This window comes from Nyctibius grandis, chromosome 11 (genome assembly GCF_013368605.1).
Source record: "Nyctibius grandis isolate bNycGra1 chromosome 11, bNycGra1.pri, whole genome shotgun sequence".
Lineage (NCBI taxonomy): Eukaryota > Metazoa > Chordata > Aves > Nyctibiiformes > Nyctibiidae > Nyctibius > Nyctibius grandis.
This window is the reverse complement of record NC_090668.1, coordinates 10,029,478-10,050,025: the sequence shown is the minus strand read 5'-3', so window position 1 is coordinate 10,050,025 and position 20,548 is coordinate 10,029,478. Positions and strand designations below refer to the sequence as shown.

The 20,548-nt window shown below is 40.4% G+C and overlaps 1 protein-coding gene across 7 annotated transcripts in view; it reads right to left on the bottom strand.

Annotated features, from left to right (window-relative positions):
- Window positions 1-2,341, bottom strand: part of OTUD7A (OTU deubiquitinase 7A) — a 124,389-nt gene extending 122,048 nt beyond the window's left edge. For all 7 annotated transcript variants that reach the window (XM_068410107.1, XM_068410104.1, XM_068410110.1 and 4 more), the window contains exon 1: window positions 2,174-2,341. The gene's annotated coding sequence lies outside the window, so the exon portion shown is untranslated. The remainder of the gene's footprint in view (window positions 1-2,173) is intronic.
- Window positions 2,342-20,548: the final 18,207 nt, after the last annotated feature.

Here is a 20,548-nt window from a genome sequence, read left to right as displayed (position 1 = left end):
CTTCCCGCCTGCTCATTCCACACCTACTTGGAGTCTATAATATCCAGGCATTATCACCCTTATTTGAATTTGCATTCGTAAACCAAGACCAAAATCTTCTAGAGCCCATTTGCAAAAACCTATCTTTTCCAAAAATAGATACATTATGATTAAGTAAATGATCCACTATTTTTGCACTATATATACAGCAAATCATGTCTATTACACCTGATCCCTACCCAGCTCCGTACTATTAACGGTTATTATATTATATATGAATTAAGATGCCTTGAAGATGACTGAGCTTCTTGTAAACTACAAACATAAAAACGTAATATCACAAAAGAGCAAGACACACAAAAATGTCATTTCTATTCCACGTCATACCATCATTTCTGCTGTGTGGGCATAAACAGCCCACGTAGGTTCTATATTCCACACCACAATCAATGTTACAGCTTTATCAAAAGCATACAGGCTTGTAATATAAAGTATCCCAGAGGAAGGCAGGCATCAATATTTAGCTACATTCCAGATTCAAATGGAGAAACTCTAGCTTTCCCCTGTGTGAGCAGCACATGCACACCTGGGCAAAATCTGGCCTTCATCCATAGTGGGGAGACCGTTGAGTGCATTCACATCAACAGCAGAAAACGGAGCCAGATCCAGCCTCAACAGCTATCACACTCATATTTTGATAACAGATTATAAAAAACAAAACAACACTTTTCCTACCAACAGCACTTTCAACTCCAGAAGCTTAATATACTTTGCTTTAAAACTGTGCCATAGCAACCTTTTTTAACGTCAATGTCATCTGTAAGGACTGAGTTAAAACAAAATGTGGGCCACATTTATCAGACATTAGTTTCCTTTCGATATAGAGCCCAGAACACTGCCTGTGTGTCATCCTAGATGTGATCTGCGTTGTATGGGTTGCATTCAGCAACACGTTTTAAACCAGACCATTGCAAAATACTTGCCCTGATCATCAGTTTCAAGTATTTGTCTGAGATGCTGAAGGTCAAACAAAAAGTGTGAAAGGTTTCCTTCTGTTTACATTAAATTTATACCTCTATGCTAGAAATTGTAACACTATTCAGGCCTAGGGAGAGAAGCCTGGAGAGTTTGTTAAAACATGAGAGCGTTATAGTTAGTCAATTCAAAGGTGCATCTCAGGGACAACAGAAAAGACCATTCCCTCTTCCAGTGTGGAGCTACGTATGCCCACGTAGCCATGAGCATCACTGTGTGTGCATGATATTGACCAGTGATGAGGAACTTATTGTGACAGAACTACACCAAAAGTAGTCAAAAATTTATCCGTTTATTTTCAGCACTAGCTCACAAGGGGTTCTGCATCTTTATGTCAGATAGATACTTAACGAACCTTCAGAAAGAGCTTAGAACAGACATATTCCTACAACCTCCAGGGTAAGCGTAGGGGTAGTGAGCTTTATAAATTTAGATTATGTAAGGTTGTGTGTGTGCCTCACTGCATTATGTTTTAGATGCACATTATATCTCACTGCACTGTATTGCACCCTGTGAACTCCGAACGATCATTATTCACACAGATCCTTACAGATTCCCTTTTGTAGCTCTTTCAGACAGAGAGCAAACATCATACATACGTCTAATATTTATCAGAATGAGGTCAATCCCCCAAATGTCCTGACAGGGTCGAGGAACCACTGAAGGAGATACCACCTGCCCAAATCGGCCTCTTGGCCGAGCAGCACCGGACCACCCGGCCGGGGAGCGGGCTCCTTTCATCAGATAAAGCCGCGAATGCAGGAGCGAAGCTAGAGCGAGAGTCTGCAATGCAGAAGCCCTTCCCGGAGCTCACCAGTGAGCCGGGGGAGACGAGGCGGGGGCAAAGCTGGCAGAGCTGCCCGCAACCCCACCACAAAAAGCGGAGACACGGGGCAGGGGGTGTTTCTGACCGCCCGGCTTTGCCCTTACCGGCCAGGGCCGAGGGTTGTGCCCTCCGGCCGCCCGCAGCTCCGCACGGCGGGAACTCCTGCAGCCGGGTGGGAGCGGGCAGCCCGCAGGCAAGGGCACGGCTGCGGGCCGGGCCCACCTGTGCCACCTGCCGCTGAACGGCACCGGCCCGTCCGCCGCACCGACCTGCCCCTGCCGTGCCCCCTGCCAGGGGAGACGAGGAGGAGGAGGAGGGAGAAGCAGCTCTTACCTGCTCCCGCTGCTCCTCCCGCAAGCCCTTACTAACCGAGCTCCATCTTCCTCCGGCCGCGGAGGGGGGAAGGGAGGGGAGTCAGCCCAGCCGCTGCCGGCCCCCCCAGCTGCCGCCTTCCGTCACCGCTGTCCCCCCGCCCGCGCTGCCCGGCGGAGCGGCCGCCTCTCGCCCGCCCTGCAGACGGCACCAGGAGACGGAAAGCGAGACCCACCTCCCACCGCCGCCTCCTTCCCATGAAGTCACCGGCCGCAGGGCCCTCCCCTCGCCGCCCGCAGCGGCCCGGAGGGCCGCGCTCCGCCTCTCGCCCGCCCCCGCGGCAGCGGGCCCGGCCGAGCCCAGCCCGCCGCACAGCCGCGGCCCGCAGTCGCCCCGCACGGCCGACGCCTTCCTCCCTCGCCTGCCCTTTTCGCGAGATCGGCCTCGATGGCCCCAGCCGGTGAAAGCGACGGGAGGAGCGGGCGGCAGCGCAGGGCTCGCGAAAAGGGGCCGCCGCCGCCCTGCACCGCGAGGGCTCCTCCGCCCCAGGACGGTCCCACGGGCGGGGGGAGCGATGGAGTTGCTTCCTTTTCGTATCCATCCGAGCTCTGGAAATGACCATGCCTGGCTCTGCAGGGTATCTTATTCTAAGTTAGTGCTTTTCACGTGCCTTCTATTTCGATACTTCATGTTATTTGCCCAAAGGATGACAGCAAAAGTTTACTTCAGCCTACAGCAACTTCTCAAATAACCTGGTTCCAGCTACTTCACTATGCACTCAGGTGTGTTCTATCTCACTTAGTCAAAACTACCTCCTCCACACCAAAGCAGTCTTTCACTTCCACCCTCCCAGTAACACTAGAGTTGAAAAGGAAGTGGATTAACAAATACACCTCTAGAACTGAGCATTCCCTTTTTCCGCTTACTACAACAAAACCAGAAACATGCAAGACCAAGAACTAGGCAAAATATGTGGGATAGAAGGAGAGAAAAAAAAAAAAAGTCACAGGTACAGGAGTCCCTGTTCAAGAAAAGCCTCCTTATCTAGAAACACTGAGAATTCTCACCTGAAATCAGCGTACTACAGAGGGACACGCCATCAGTAACAGACATAGCAACACTAAATCTTTAAGGAAACACCAGATGTAAACAAAATGTCATAATACATTTTGCACCAACACAGCACATCTGGAGAAATACATCTGGTGATGTGTAACGACAGTTTTGCAGATATGCATTTTTATATCATAAGCAAGTGAGGTTTGGTGGTTAGGGAAGAAAAACAGAGCAGTTAGTTACATCCTAGTTCTCTGCTAGAACCCCAGCATCAACTTAGAATGTTGTTGAAACCCCCAAAAGAATCTCACCTTACCTTTGAAACATATTTCCTTTTGCAGCTAATGAGGACAGAAATGAAAACATTTTAAAAAGTTCAGCTGTTCCATATATAACCTTTTGCTGCAAATGCAAAGAGCTACCAGCTTTTTGACATACAAACCACAACAGGCAAAACACAAGAGTTTTGTCCAACACTGTTTTAGGCCTGCATAAAATGAACTCTCATTGTTTGCCCTTCCCATCCTCTATTCTCCTTAGAGAAAGTCTTCATGCTCACGACTGAAGATTTCTTAGGCAAGCAGAGTTCTCTGCTGTGCTCTCAAGTTCCTCCCAAAAGCAAAAAAGTTTCTTAGTTTCTCCACCAATGCAAAGTCCAGCATTCTTTAAGTGTGGCAGAGAAAAACAAATTGTGAAATGTATGGATAACACACTCAAAAAGAACCATCATTACAGAAAGAGATACTTTTTTTATTATTATTTGATGCAACTGTCTGTACAGATTGTCCTACAGGTGATTCCCAGATAGTGCAAGTTCTATAAAAGATAGAACAGTTTGGCAGAGTTTTGCCAAAATGGCTGCAGTCTATTTGCCTCGCAAAGAAAATCCATTTGTGAACACATGAAGAGACCCTCAGATGGCTACTCCAGAGCTCTCAGGACAGAAGATGCTCTAAAAGTTGTCACAGATGCTATATAGGCCCAAGGATCAAACCGTGGTTTGATCAGCAGGCTCTGAGTTGGCCAGCTGGTGAGACAGAGATTCATTTAGACAGCTGCTGCAAAAGAAGTGGCCCGTTCTATTTCTTTCAGGCAAAGCCAAATACTAGCAAAAGCTTGAAGGGCTTAGCAAAGGAAAGGGTACCTAGACCCACACAGGGACAGGCTCTCCTATTGAGGCTTGAAGTTTCCTCAATCTTAATCTTTTCTTGCCACTAACAAAACTAACTTTTATGCCACTATCATTGGAAAACAGACATGTTTCTAACAGTCAAAGTCCCAGATGAAGTGTGAAAATGCAGAGAGGCTGGATCTAGGTGAAGTGTTTGCATACTTTGGGGACATTATGTTCTGCCTCCACGGAAGTGTTAGTATCTCCACTAATAGCAGTCTTAACAGATTCAAGAACCAAAATTCTTTAGTCCAAAGGATGCAATGAATACTTCAGTCTCTCATCTGAACATCTTCCCCCTCTTTAAATTAGAAAGCAGGTATGCCATAGTCCACAAAGATCAGGATTCCAGACATCACAAAGTCATTCAGAGATCTTAAATTTCCAGGCTTTTAGAGAAGGGAAGCGTGCATATGACTGACATGCCCTGCAAAATCTATTGTATCTTTTCTGTGACCATGCATGGACTCAGGGGGAAGAAAAGAAAGAAAAGAACTATCTTCACAACTGATGTTCTACACTGTTCATTAATCCTGGCAGTTGAGTAGCTGTCAGCATGACATGACTCCATAAGTACACAGGTTCCCGTCATGGTGAAAATGATCCAGTTTCTCTCTGTCTATTCACATAAAGCATTGCCACTGTGTTGTCTCTCATCACCTGTCTTGCATTGCTCTGGGTCACAGGCAGAACTGATCACAAACTAAGCAAATTGCTTTGAGCTCAAAAATATTCAGGTAAGATCAAACTTATGTATTGACCACCACCAAACCAAAACATTGCTGTAGGTGTTCACACCCTCCAAGGATGGAAGCAGGTATCCTCTTGTCTTTATAGGCAGGTAAATACAGAAGCAGAACATCTCTGCAAATGTGGTGGTGATTCTTCTTCTGCTCACTTAATGCTGACAAAATGTCACAGGGGAACATCACCAGTATGACCACTTTTAGGTATTTGCTTGGAAAAAGATGGACTTTGGCCTTCAGCTGCCAGCTAGGTATGCAAGGGAGTGCTGTATTGATCTACCCAGCCTTTAAATTACTTACAATGCTGTCACAATGTCATGTGATGTGACCAAGTATGGTTTTGTACCCTTCAGAAATGTCTTCGAAAACCATGTCTTCGGGGACGGCGTGAGAGATGGTGTTTAATTATCCTGAGCTCCAGTTAAATGAAGGTATAAGAAGGGTATAAGAGCTGATGCCCACAATCTGATAAAGAACAGAACCCTAAATAAGCTTGTTGCATCAGCTTGATTCCTGAAGTACTTTGCTGTTATCAGAAGGCAGATGGTGAAGGCTTTTGTTGCAATTGACGACTCTAACGAAAAAAACATACTGGAAATATAACCCTAGTAGGCATTCTAGGCATGTCCTGTGAACTGGATGTGTGGAAGTACCCATACAGAGGGCCAAAAGGCACAAAGCAGTCTCATGGATCTAAGGTAAATTTACTGAAACTAGATTCCACACTCTCACCTTGCGCGTACATTAAAAGCTACATTGAAAGCTACTGAAGTTAAATAATTTATAACAAAAACTCTCTCAGGGTAAGAGGCAGAGATGAAGTAGCAAGCAGCTTTTTGTGGTTAATAAATAAAAGGAGGAAAGCAAGAAGGAAGGCTGGCTCCTCCCTTCCCTTTTCTGTTCTGTGTAGGGAAGAAAGACAAAACTGCAGGTGAAGGGTCCATCTCCTGTGAAATATTCATACATATCAAAGGGAGTTTGTAAACTTATTAAATTCAAAGACAACAAAGAAAACATTTTGCATTGCAATTGGGCAGAGTAACCTGTGCTCTTCAAGCAAAGAAATGGTATTCCTAATAATATAGGTTTTGATTGAAATTCTGTCAAAAGAAAGCACGCTGCAAGAGTAATGGAATAAGCATTCTACAGCACAGTTTGAATTCCAGCAGTTGAAGCTGTTACAGTTGGGAGGCAGGGGAGAAAACCCAGATACAGCTCCACAAAATGCGTGCTACTAAAATATATATAAAGCTGATTTGAGTTCACACGGCCTTAGAAAGAGCACTGAACTTTCCAGGTATATACTAAAATTGAACACTTGGCTAAACAGAGACAGAGATAAGAGCAAGAGCACTGTGATTTGGGTTAGTTGAATCTAAGCAGAAAACAAATCCTGTGGGTACTGAACTTTGTAATCCAAAAATAAATGATGAGGCATGATTGGCATCATTACAACTTTTCAAGTTGGTAACAAAATACTACTAAAATGTCAACCTTGCACAGCTACAAACATCCAAAGCTATGAAAAATCATTTCTCTTTCCGTTTTCACTCTCTCATGGTAAGTTTATAGTAATTGTGGATATGAGCCTGACAGTCATAAACATGTTCATAGGGTTTGAAGTGTACTTAAGTCACAATTAAGAGTTTGACTGCAGCATTTGCAGACATACCCAAGTTAGCTTTAATCTGGCTAACACAGGTAGCCATAGCGGAACAGCAGTATCCATACACTGTTACTTAAATGCTGTGCTATACTTCTGAGGACCCTGGACTTTGAAGAGCTAGCATATAGAATTACAATTTCTTCTGAAGAGATGTATGGAGTTTACACAGATATGCCATTTTGGTATAATATCCTCTAAGGCACAGAAACCACACATCCAGTTTCCACTAATGTTAAGGCAGTACAACTCCATTTTCTTTCATGGAAACAATATTTGGGTTGCACGTTTAGTTTACTTTTCCATTTCATTGTTGCTGGCATTAAGGGATAATAAAACGAGTTTACAGTTCAATAATGGCACGTTATTTACCATTGATCAAAATTACTGCTAAAGAGATTTTGTTAATCATTAAAGCAATATGACAAATTATATTTCTAATAGGCACAGACACACTAAAATAATGGCAGTGCAGTAACTGCAGGAGAAATAGTTTAAAAGGAGCAGCCTCTATATAACAGCAAACTTTTACTACACAGATGTGGTGACATTAATCATTGCAAACCATTTTATATATTCCAATTCATAAACTCGTTGGGAACATTTTATATATTCCAATTCATAAACTTGGATTTATTACGAAGTATATTGCAGTCATAAAATAAATAGTTGACTATTCATGAACCCTATGTTTTTCACTCTTTCATAGGTTGCCTATTTCATTTTTATAATATATATTTTTTCTTTTTATAATATATACACTTTTTTATATATATTCTGAACTTAAAACGTTATATATACATGGTTTTACCTCCACCCTCCAAAAAAACACAACAAAAAGTCAGGGGACAAAAAAATTAGTAATTATTCGGGAATTATGTGTATGCTTAAAGAGAAGAAAGAGTCTAGGGGACATTTAAATTAAAAATAGGGCTAAAATCACCAATGTTCAGGTATAAAGAAAGTTCATTTTACTACTTTAGTTCCAGGTTCTCTTGCCTTGCTTTATTCACTCGTTCAAGGCATAGTTGTTTTATCTTGGCTGCATATCTTTGGCTCTCCTCTCAAAATGCAGAGTTTCACAGAGAGGGAGAGATGTTCGTTTCCCCTTGTAGGATGCCACTGAACAAGCCTCCAGGTTGCTTTTTCTCAGCAGGGCTTCTTCATAGTGCAGCATTTTGCTTTCCCACAGTACTGCAACAGCAACAGTAACCATATGTATGCAGTCTGTATCCCACAGAGCCCTGTAATTCCCATTTTATAAATGCAGCAATTACACAGAGGTTAAATAATTTGAACAAGAGGAGCTTCATTACCAGTCTATCTAAAGAAGACATGGAATCTAAGTGCAGGCCTGCTCATGATTCTTAATAAGTTTTTGGACGAAATCTTGAAAACAGAAGCATTTAAATGTAAACATGTAAATATCATTATCTATCACAAGCATTTCATGACCTCTAAGACATTCTGCTGTTGGTACCGACAGGCAAAAAGGTTTCTGTCACTTCTTTTTTTTTTTAAAAAAAAAAAAGCCAGTGAGTAAGGTATTAACAACTGCTTCAGTCACTTACTACCTTATAGCCATTGTAGACATTAGCTGCATAAAATCCATCCAGTCTCCTTGCCCAGATCCCCTGCCTCTTTGGGGGTTTCTCATCAGCCTCACAGCCCTACTCAAGTACTTCTTTCCTTCTCTCCTACCATCTCTCATGCTTCTGCCCTCCTATGGCACAAAGCTATTTACAGAGAGAAACCAACACATATTGTAGTCATCTACAATGCATATTATCCTCTCTAATTTCAGTTCTACCACTCGCATCCGTTCTGAGCCCGCAATGAGTTACAGAGATTCCAGAAGGGACATTAGGCAAATTCTGGATGGAAAGCTTATAGAAAGTGAATGTAAGCTTGCAGTTATATTCCCCTAAAATAAGAATATTAGGTTTTATCCTTCTGGACCTTTTCTAAGAGCTCTGGATAAACAACTTTGGCAGATGAAACTCTTAATAATTTCTCTTCCTATACAGTAAATACACAGAAAATTCCCTTCTACGAGACTCTATAGAAGAGTGTCAAACTATAGTGGGGGTTTTTTGTTTAGTTGGGGTTTTATTTTGGTTTTGGGGAGGGTGGTTGGGGTTTTTTTTAACGCTTTGATGAAAAGATTCATAGAAGTGTAATGTGACATCTATGACTTTGTAGAGATACCTAAAGTTTCCAAACTTTAGTTTGGTCCTCAAAGCTCTACAAGAGAAAGCTTGTAGAAGACAACTACATTAAAACAGAAAATAAATTCTACAAGACTTCTTAGGAAGTTCACGAAGTTCTTTAACTGCAAGAACTTGATGCAGTTAAAGGAATGACATACCAAAGTCTAACAACCTCCCAAGCCTATCATTTTCATTCTAATTGTATGAAGAGCTAGTGATAGATTACTGAATAAAAGAAGGCTTTAGGTCAAACTTCCTAATGAATCCCCAACCACACACACAATCAATTTCTTCTGATGTTTTCTCTAGTATCTCTTTATGGGTGCTATGTACAGAATAATGCGCAGTTTTGTCTCATGTCTGGTCACATAAATCTGACCCAAATAACATACTTCCAAATTTTGATGGAAAAGACCTATTTTGTAGAGAATGATCAAAACACAGAATTCACACAATTTAGTGGACAAAATGAGCTTAAATGAAAATCTGCTGAATCTTTAACTTTGGGAATGAATAATTTCCTGTGCAACATTTGCTGTGTGCACATCTTCTTGAATTAATTTGATGTTTTCTTCATCCATCATACCTTTTCCTTCAGCCTATCCACATTTCTACACCTCACTGATTGCAGAAAGTTCCTTGGAGGACCACAGACATCCTGAAGCTAACAAGAAGATAGATATATATATATATATATATATATATATATTTGACAAAACGAATTGTGGAATGAGGTATCTAATCAGGCTTCCTTGGTCTATGTTAGATATATCACCCATATAAAACAACTTTATTTCTATTCCATGTCTTTTGCCTTTAATATAATGAAACATCCACTTTAAACTCCCACTTCAGAAAACATAGAAACTGGAGCAAAGCTGTTTAAGACAAGTTATATGCCACAACTTAAACTATATACAACAGAAATGCAAATTGGATTCCTTCTAATGAGTGTCACTTAGAAAAAAACAAATGAAATTATGACTGATCTTGAGTATAAATGGTAAGCATAACTTTCAGTGTTCTTATTACTGCCAATATCAGTCTGCAAGATCATTAGAGATTAGATATGAATGGACAAACAACACCAAGTTGCATCTTGCATACAACTGTAATGAGACATTTATGCTTATAGATCACAGAAAGTTTTTCAGAAACTCTATCTTTGTCAGTAAAGTAAGTGAAGACACAGCCCATTATCCCTAAGAAGAAAACCTCTAATCATCTTTTAAGATTGCTACATGAGCAATAGCCCTTAATGATACTTTGATGGTAGCTCTGTAGCACCTGGAAGAGTTTTTAATGAAACACCTCTTTTTATTATTCTGTTTGGACAAAGTAATTTAACATACAGTATCCACAGGAATACAGATGTCCTCGAAGGCCTAGGGAAAATCTTCTTTAGTTCTAGATGTAAATGAAAGCTGAAAATAAATAAATAAACCCCCCCCACACACAGAGGCCAGTGGAAAAGGCAAGAAGGACATACCTGAGTTATGAATACCTCAGAACATTTAACTTGAACTAGAAGTGAGGGGAAATAAATTTTATTTTTGAACTGGTTTTGAGTAATTGTAGCTAACAGTACTTAAAATTGGGGTTCCTGTGAGTTGTTGCCTCCCCCCCTTAGGTTTATACGGATCAAATCATCAGTATTTTTGCTGCTGAATCCTACACTGTTTGCAGCACATATGCTGCAGGCCAGAACAGAGCAGGTGTGAGGGAAGAAATCAGGCTGGTTACCTCCTCCTCCTTCTGACCTGTTAGACTGTGACCCAGAAGAGGTTAGCGGTTTCCTAATTAATTTGATTTTTAAAGTTGTTCGTATTATTAAATGTCACTGAAATCAGCAGAATTTCTTGCCAGTCAATTGCTTTTATTACTTGTTAACTCTGGAAATATCTGCTCAACAAGAACACATTTTTCTATCAATTCAGCTGGGAAGTTTATTTCTCCTGTCATTACATCAAGATTACTATTTTACAGACAGATTGTTATCAGCCTTCACAGACTTTAAAAATAATACAATATGGTTCCTGGCACTCCCAAGCAGACTGAGAAATGCCACCCACACAATTAGCAACACATTTTTTTACACAGCAAGCAAGAAGATTTGTTCTATAGATGTTTTGGAGTTAATTCTGCAGTAAAATCTGGCACAGAACGGAATTGCTAATGCACTAAGGCATGACACTTCTGTACAGAAACTTACAGCAAATCGACAATGCCTTTCCTGCTTCCTGGTGAGAAATTGGATCACTTCAAACATCCCTCAAGATACCTGACTTATGACACTTCACTAGTACATGCCTACAGCTGTACTTCACTAACAAAATGCACTTAGTATTAACAAGGTTAGGCATTACAGAATATTGCAAAGGTATACCCTGCTGATGACAAGCCTAGACCTATAAACACACAGTGTTACAGATACAGTTGCACAGGCTTCACAGACCTCTATTTACAGAGCTGTGAAGAGGAGCAAAATATCCCACTTCTAAATAACCCTCCTGGCGTGTACAGAGGGTCTGGAAGTTGTTTGTGACAGATGAAGGTGACATGACTTTCCAATTTTAATTTTTTTTTTTTAAATCAACTTGAATGGCTAAAGAATCAGCATTATTATACCTAAGGAACACAGTAACCTTTCCCGATTTATAAATACTCAGGTTTTCTAGAGGGAAGGTTTTACTTTTCAACAGTGACCATACTTTTGGCTGATATTTGAGGAGGTGTCTGATTAGCAGAGTAAACGTTTTTTAAAAATTGCCAAGGCAAACCTTCCTAATCCATGGGATCTCAATGAACAGTCTTTCAGTACAAGATTTAGAATTTGTGGAAGAAGATAACTGCGTCTGTGCAATGATAGCGAGCACCTGGAACAGTCAGTTCTAGATATGGGTAATAATCTAGTCCTGAGGGTCATCTCAGCTTTCTTTAAGAGGGAATTGCCCTTGCATTATCATTATTACTGTGAGACATGGGACTTGTTCATTTATCAGATGAACCAACATAGTGAAAGAATACCTGTCTGCATTCCTGACTTCTGCTGAACTGCAAGCTGCTAATATATTTTTCACATCTATGCAAAGGCACAATATTGTTCCAAAAAACATAGAACCAATTAGCAGACTTGGGACATTTCAATTGGTTTGTAAAGAAATAAACTACTACTTTTAACAATTAAAAGCTTTTAGAAAGTCGTAAGAATGAGAAGTGGAAGATACATTCTGCTCAGTTTCCAGGAGCCTTTGAAATACCAAACAAACATTGTCTTTCAAAAGTGGTGGTGATGTCAAATATTTTACTACTGAAAGGTAAATTTTCTCCTGGATTATTATGTTCAGCTTGAGAACGCTATCTAAGAGCGGAAGCTGAAGAGACTCAGAAACATGTTGTTGTGGTTTAACACCAGCCGGCAACCAAGCCCCACCCAGCCGCTCGCTCGCTCCCCCCCAGTGGGATAGGGGAGAGAATCGGAAGAGTGAAAGTGAGAAAACTCGTGTGCTGAGATAAAGAGAGTTTAATAGGTAAAGCAAAAGCTGCACGTGCAAGCAAAGCAAAACAAGGAATTCATTCACTCCTTCCCACCGGCAGGCAGGTGTTCAGCCATCTCCAGGAAAGCAGGGCTCCATCATGCGTAATTGTTACTTCAGAAGACAAACACCATCACTCTGAACATCCTCCCCTTCCTTCTTCTTCCCCCAGCTCTATATGCTGAGCATGACGTCATATGGTATGGAATATCCCTTTGGGCAGTTGGGGTCAGCTGTCCCAGCTGCGTCCCTTCCCAGCTTCTCGTGCACACCCAGCCTACTCGCTGGGGGTGGGTGAGAAGCAGAAAAGGCCTTGACTCTGTCTAAGCACTGCTGAGCAATAACAAAAACATCTCTGCATTATCAACAATGTTTTCAGCACAAATCCAAAACATAGCCCCATACTAGCTACTATGAAGAAAATTAATTCTATCCCAGCCAAAACCAGCATACAAGTAAAGACATGGAAAGACTTCTAGGTGAGGAGACAATACAAGATACGTAGTTAGTAAGAAAACAGTTGTGAGCTGCTATTATCCTCCTCACAGTGGAAATCTGAAGGAACATGCCGTTAAAAGGAACCCCAGAGACTGAAATTACAACACTTTCCCCTCCCTTTCAATGCATTAACTGCCACTGGAACTCAAATTCACAACATGTCTGAGACCAAGAGATTAAAACAAAGACTGGACAGCCAGACAGCTCCGGAATTCTCAGAATTGCCCTATGACATCAGGTGCCCAATTCTCACCAAAATGTACATCGAAAGAAAATTATTAACAAATATTTTCATCTATTCGTTCATAAGACAAGCTATTGTACTCATCCATAGAAGAAAAACATCATGAACTGTTAAAAGACTAGTTACGGTTATTCTTGCCAAGAAGTTTCCTATTCCCATCTCACCAGCACACCAAAATTAAGTGTCTAATAAAAGGTGCTGCCTTCTCTATGATACAGCTTTGAATAAAGACATAAGTTTTCATCGTTAAAAATTCTTGAAAGGTCTCCATCAGCCTTTAGTCATAAAAGCTTGAAATTTTGATCAATCTTTGGTTGTTTAAGATTAACATACTCAGTTCACATATTCAATTGTAGCAAATGGAACATGAATCTAAACAGTTTATTACTACCATCTTATTTTTTTTAAATTCTTAATCGACTATACACAATCCTGCTAAAATTCCTACATCATTACTTGAATTGGCAACAAAGCAATTCCTGAACATGGCTGTAAGACTAACTTAATGGTCCAAAGACTGCTTCAGGCTTGAAGCAGAAATTATACATTGGTCACACTGAATTAGCAGTTGTCATAGGGATGTCGGAGACCATTATTCCCTGTGTGCATATGTAACTCCTACTAACATTAATGGGGTTACCAAACACATTGAGAGGAAAGCTGGCCCCATTACGTGAACATTGTTGAAAAAGATTAACTGATTTCTCATGCTAGATGGATGGAATGGAAGTTTTCTACACTGATTCATTGAAGAATATAAGAACACACACTGCTATTAAATTAATGTATGGCACAGAAAAGGATTGAAAGCCCACCTTTGGAAACAAGATCTACAAAGATCCATACCATGCCCTAGGAATCCTCTCCTTCAGAGTTTGGACAAACTATAGATCTGGGAATGAGGCTATGTGGACTTCATCCAGATTTTTGCCATGGATACATGTGTGATTAACGACACACACAACTTAATCTCTTCAGGGAACATTAGTGCCATCTAATACAGGAGCCACATAATACAGGTGTCCAAATTAGAAGACTGTGCTTCTCATACAGTCAACAGAGCCTTCAGAGGGCTCACAAGCCTAACTCTAGCGCTCTCCATTGAACATTAAAGAAGCCTAGACTGCTGCTGCAGATGCTTAAATAGAAATGGTTACATTTCCATTAGCAGTTAAAATCCAGACTATTTTTTCAAGTCTAAAGGAGGACAAAACACTGAGGAAGTATCAAATGGAAAACCACAGAATACCTCTCATTTGAGTAATGGCACAACAGCACAGCACATATGGATGGTTAAGGCTAACCAGGGTCACCCTTCCTGATGAATAAAACTGAAACGGAAAGAACAGCTCCCCGGAAAATTATTACCTGCAGGGATACCTCACCACCAGATTTTGTAGCAAAGAGTTAAAGCAAGGTCGTAAGACTGAGAAGTCTGAAGGACTGAATGCCAGAAGACATACACATGCACTCTCCTTTCCCGGAGCATCTGCCACACAGCTCATCAACATCCATGGGCACATTTAAGAGGCAGAATGTGACCATTTAGCAGCATTGCAGGCACATGGCAGGGCAGAAGAACCCAAGAAGTACAGTGCACTGTGTGTGGTACAAGTAGGTCAGTGGAACATGGAAGAGGATAGTATTTCTGAAAGAGCCTTCTAAGGAACAGCTGAGGAACAGCACAGAAAACCTGTCCTATGCAGGTTTGTGACAACTCTAGTGACTGAGAATTTCTAATTTGTGTGCATTCAACAGTGATGAAATATCACAGTCCCATGTCACTTGAACAGTAGTGAATTTCACAGTAACTGCAAAAATGAGAATATAGAAAAAAAAAACAATTTTAAATACAATTTTCCCCATTAAATAATTTTGGCTTATCTTGACACAAGGAAGAAAAAAGGTAAAAAAAAAAAAACCACAAACCAAAAAACAAAACCACAAACCACCCTCACCCTGGTCAAGCTCCTTTGTGAGCTTTAACTTTTTTGACACCTTGTCTTCCCTCTAGCTAAGGCTAGAAAAGAGATACCACCTCTGATTTCCTTCAACAATTGCTTGGTTACCCTTCTGGATTACTGTTGCCTACTAAGAGTGTAGAATTTTGCCAAAGAATGGTAAGAGATGTGATATTGACTAGATGACATCTAATTTTCACTGTCAGTCAAAACAGCCCTTTTTCCCATCCAAATGGGCAATCCTATTTGGATCATCAAATGCTTGAACTGCCTCTGTTAATCTTGAGGAACACACCGTTAGTGAATATCATGAATGAGCAGACATTGAAAAGATAAGGAAAAAAAGTGGACCATCATTGTGTTATCCTACTTTTAAGGCAGTCATTAATTTCACATATATATTAATTTAATAGGACTATAATCCACTTTTTGATACAGCATTTAGATATCTGGAAAGGTGCAATAATAGTACTTTGCTTTCCTGGATTCACGATATTGCTGTAAAATAAAGATTGAAGTGTGTTTCACAAAATGTGCATAACAGAAGGAAAGTGCTCTAATAAAATTGTTTTCTTTGGTTAAGGGCTTTTTCATACAAATGCATACAATAAAAAGTAAGAGCACATAAACAGCTGATAGGAGGCAAAAAAAAAAAAGTCTGTGTAACGACACAGGATTTTTGACTCACATGAAGAACTGCTATCCATATGAACTTGGAGAGAGAAAATCCCCGAGTTTAAACATGCAGTATTTTTCAGGGGGTTTCTATTTTCCTGTTGCTTCCTGAAAGAAGCTCTAAGCCACTGGCACCAGGTGAAAATTTTCCATAACCACAGAGGGATAAACAAGTTCTTTACTGAGCATACCAATGAGGAATTCATCTCCTATTGCAATAGTAGACTTGCTCTTCTTCCCATCAGTTAAAGAAGAAATGATGATAACCTGACTAAGAAGTGCCAGATTCTGTGTACATAGAGCTAGTTTTGCAACTGATAGCTCAAGGGCCAGGAACGCTGCAGAGCACTACACATTTCAATACTGGCTGAGGTATTGAAACTAAAGGTAGTATGTTTCTTCCTTTACATCCCCCCTCCTCCAAAAGGCAATTAAATGTAGCAACTCAAAACCGCAAAAAAAGAATATTTCTCTAATTCAGATAAAAGATGGTGTAAAACCACTGCTCAGTGGTAATCAGGCCCTAAATCAGTCTTTATCTTCATTATTTAGTTTTAATAGTTCATCTAGTCTGATATAATAATGAATTGGATAATAAGGACCTAACCAAGTTTATAATCCTACTATAATAATTAAGGGCTAATTAACACACACTAGGCTATCTACAAAAAATCTAATTCCTAAATACAATGGCTTAGGCATTAAAAGAAAGAACTTAAACCTGGGATTCAAAATCTGAGGATCTTCAAGGAAACTATTCTTCCTGCTTTCAGATTTTACTATACCTCAGCTCACAAGTCAATGAGTGGATTATCAAAGGCTGCCAATTAACCATACTGAAGAAAAAAAACCACATTCAACCCAAGCTAGGTACTAGGGATACATAATCTTATACGTCCAACATCAGCGCCAGCTTGATGAATCTCTGCAGACAACAGTTAAAACATAATCATGACCATTAGCACTTTGATTCAAACCAATGAGTTATGTTTGTCAAAGCAAGATCAGACCGTACTACAGTAACTACAGAAACAATAAAAATAGATCAAATTTTCAACATTAAGCTCCTCATGACCAGGTATTACTTGATAAACAATTTGGCTATGTTGAACCAACAGACTATGTATAGATATTTTCCTGATTCTGTCTTTATTTTTTATTCAGGGCAAGCTACAAATCCAAGAACCAGAGAAAGCGTTACTGTTATATCTAGTTATAAAATATGCAGCAATGTTGAAAGGTTAAATTTTGTCCAGTAGGTTGATTAAGCATCCAGTAATTTGTGATCAAGAAATTATTAATGTCAAAGCTGTCCTTGGAAGAAAAAAAACCAACCCCCCCCCCCCAAAAAATAAACCAATTGCCAAAGCAGCCCAAAGGAACAAATAGCTACTATTGCTTTTATCCAAGCATTAATGCTCTAAGCTTAGTGACAGTGAAGTATTTCTTTTCAAATTTAGCTTTCTTTGGATACAGCTGGATTCAGTTAAATCGTCATATCTAATGAGAAAACATTTTCAAAGCAAGGACACTGTACCTGTTCTTCATCTAACTTGCTGTCCTGTACCACATCCAGCTGCTATCTAGAACAGGAATACTTGTACCCTTGGCAGGATACGGAACTACAGAACAGTGGCACTTTTTTTTCTGGTTCCCTCGATCTTTTTCCTCTTCACAGTATGACAGAAAACAATGGATCAACTTAGTTTATTTCCTGAATTAGAAATAAATTGTCTCTCTGGTCACTTGTGTTGCTTCTTTGTTCCCTTTTATCATCACATTGAGCTGAAATACCCTGATAACCAAAATTTATCACTAAGAAGAACCTGGAGAAGTTTATTACCTCCCTGCTGCCCAGAGATGCAGTGGCATGAGAATTACCATTTGGCAATGCACAACCTGATGTGTTGGATCCTTTAGCTTGTCTTTTTGTCCAGTTATAGGCTATTGGAAGGGTCACTGTCCCAACCTAAATTTCTGCTCAGTTCTCTCCCCAATACAGAACAGAAAATAAAAATCATCACTCCCCTGTTGCTCTGATTTTGGGTTGGGTTTTTTTGGGTTTGTTTTGTTTTGTTTTTAATTTGAAGGGAGCACAGGGTACATTGTATGGCTTGAATTTACCCTAGGACACTTAGCTATGACTCATCATAGTAATTTTGCTACACTTACTTCTGAGCAAACAAACACTTCCTGGGCAGATGGGTAGATGAAACACGTCAGTCTAGGATTTGACAGGAGGAAAAGCTCACATGCAGCAGTTTAAGTGTTTGCAACGTATGGGACTTTGCCAAGCAATATTCAGTAGGCTAGATGCTTCTTGTAGCCATCGCCCTCAAAGCCATGGGCCTTACTTGTACATGCACACTTGATACGTCTGATATTCCTAGATGTGGCACACCCCAGGCTCCAGCTCCCATCAGGCTGCTCCAGCAGTCTGAAAATCTGTACAAACATACCAAGTCTTCACATTTCACCACTCAAATTTCTGGGAGAAATGCAGGATGTATTCAGGGTGTCAGAGTCAGAGAGACAAAGGGAAAGGCAGAGGGACAGCAACATATCCAAGTTTCTCTCCTCCTGCAGCAGCTCAGCTTAAGCTCAAAGACTACATCTGATCTTCCCACAGCAGTCACTAAGAACTTCCCTATGCCAAAAGCAAAAGTCAATATTCATCTCTCTGCTAATGGTGGAACGAAAAGCAAGTAACCCATGGAGGAAAAAGCAAATGAAAATAGACATAATAAAAAAGTAATTTAATGAAACATTGCTTTCAAGGTGGATTGCCCATAGGCACAGGGTAGGACCTTAAAGACAGGAGTGGCAATTATATGTGTGACTATGTGCTGAGACAATAGCACATGGATATGTCTGATCCTGACAGGAAAAGCCTACTCTGACTTCTTCAACAAAGGATTAAGCTCTCAAATGAATGGGCTTCTTGTATGTATAAATTTAGATATCTTTAATTATTACAGAAAACCACACTTCATCCCTCTACAGGTTTCCGCGAATATGCTTCTTGCATCATTCAAGAGGTTTTTTGGTACGAGACGTCTCCAGACTTACATTGCTTGAATAGATGACACTTCCATGAAAAGTAATTGGACACGCATTCTTTTTGGCGATTTCAGTCTGTCAACATCTGTTTAGACTGACTTCATTTAAAATAAATATCTTTTGGCAAATATATTTTTGCCATCAGCTAAAGTTCTTTCATATAATTGCAGCCAAAACTTGGACTTGCAAGCCTGAAAATTGTATAATTAAACCAAACTACATATACACACACACATGCAAATAGACAGTGACAGCATACCCTGTTTTGTGTTTGTTTGGCGTTTTTTTTCCCCCCCCTCCATTATCATGCAAGGATGTTACTTTCTGACACACATATGCAGCAATGCACAGCTGTGATCAGCTCTGCCCCTGTACATGCATTCTAGGCAACAGTTGTGAGAAATGAAAGGTTCCCAGTGGCAAGAAGGAAAAAGAGAACTCCAGAGCTCTGTGCTGATTCATTAGAAAATGGCTTCTCCATGATGCTGGATTCTGCAGTTGAATATACTCAAAATGAGTTTGGGTAGCACCAGTCTTTTTTTTTCCCCCCTTATATTAAATTCTGTAACTCAAAATAAAACAAGACTAAGCCAACTTGCTGTGTCAATATCTATGGTGGACACAGTCCCCAGTGCTCTATTTCATGCAGCGTGATTGTCTGCATCATCTCCAGACTATCCTGAAAGTAAGCCAAAAGTAATTTTTGTTGCTCACTCCATTATTTTATTCAGTCCACAATAAAATATGAAGATGAGACTCATTTTCACCAATTTTAAATACAGAGGAATCACTATCAAATACTAAACATTTCACATTACAAATACGTTGTTTTGCTCCTGTCTTCTCACACGTGCCAATACTTTTACCTACCACTAGAGCAGCCTGCTGCATATCCTGCTAATTCAATGCAAAGCACACTGCAGACTTGAGCTCTGCAACGAGGAATGGCATTTAGTTCATGCTCGCTGTCTGAGGTGGCTGCAGTTCTGAGCCCATTACAGGATGGCTGGGCTAAAGTTATGCCTCTCAGTTTTTTCTGGAGTGAGACTGCAGCTTACACATGCACACATCCAGGTTACTCGAGTGACTCCATGAAAGATAAATCACAGATATTTAAAAGGTTTCACCCTGGCCCTTAAAATTCTAGTGCCTTACAGATACTATCACAGAAATCCCAGAACACATACAGCACAACACTAAAAAAGAATCACAGTGTACTCAGCCACATCTATTCCAAACATATCACTGTCATGCACACAGATCTGGAGATGTAGGTCATAGCTGTCCACAGGGACACAATTATTTTCCGAGATCATTATTCTGCTACAGTTAGCATACAAAAGAATAGAATGAAATCAACTTGCTGTGTAGTTTGCCTTTCCTGAACTTGGCTTTTCTAGTTCTAGGATTGCTGTTACTCCTCCGAGAATTACCAGCACATTGTTCATAGCCTGAAGAGCAATAAACACGTGGCACAGGAGAAACAACCAAACACACTTTACACATTGTTCTAGTAGAAGGGTCAGAGGCACTCTCGTCTTGCTTTTAAACAAAGGAAAATAAAACAGTGAGGCTT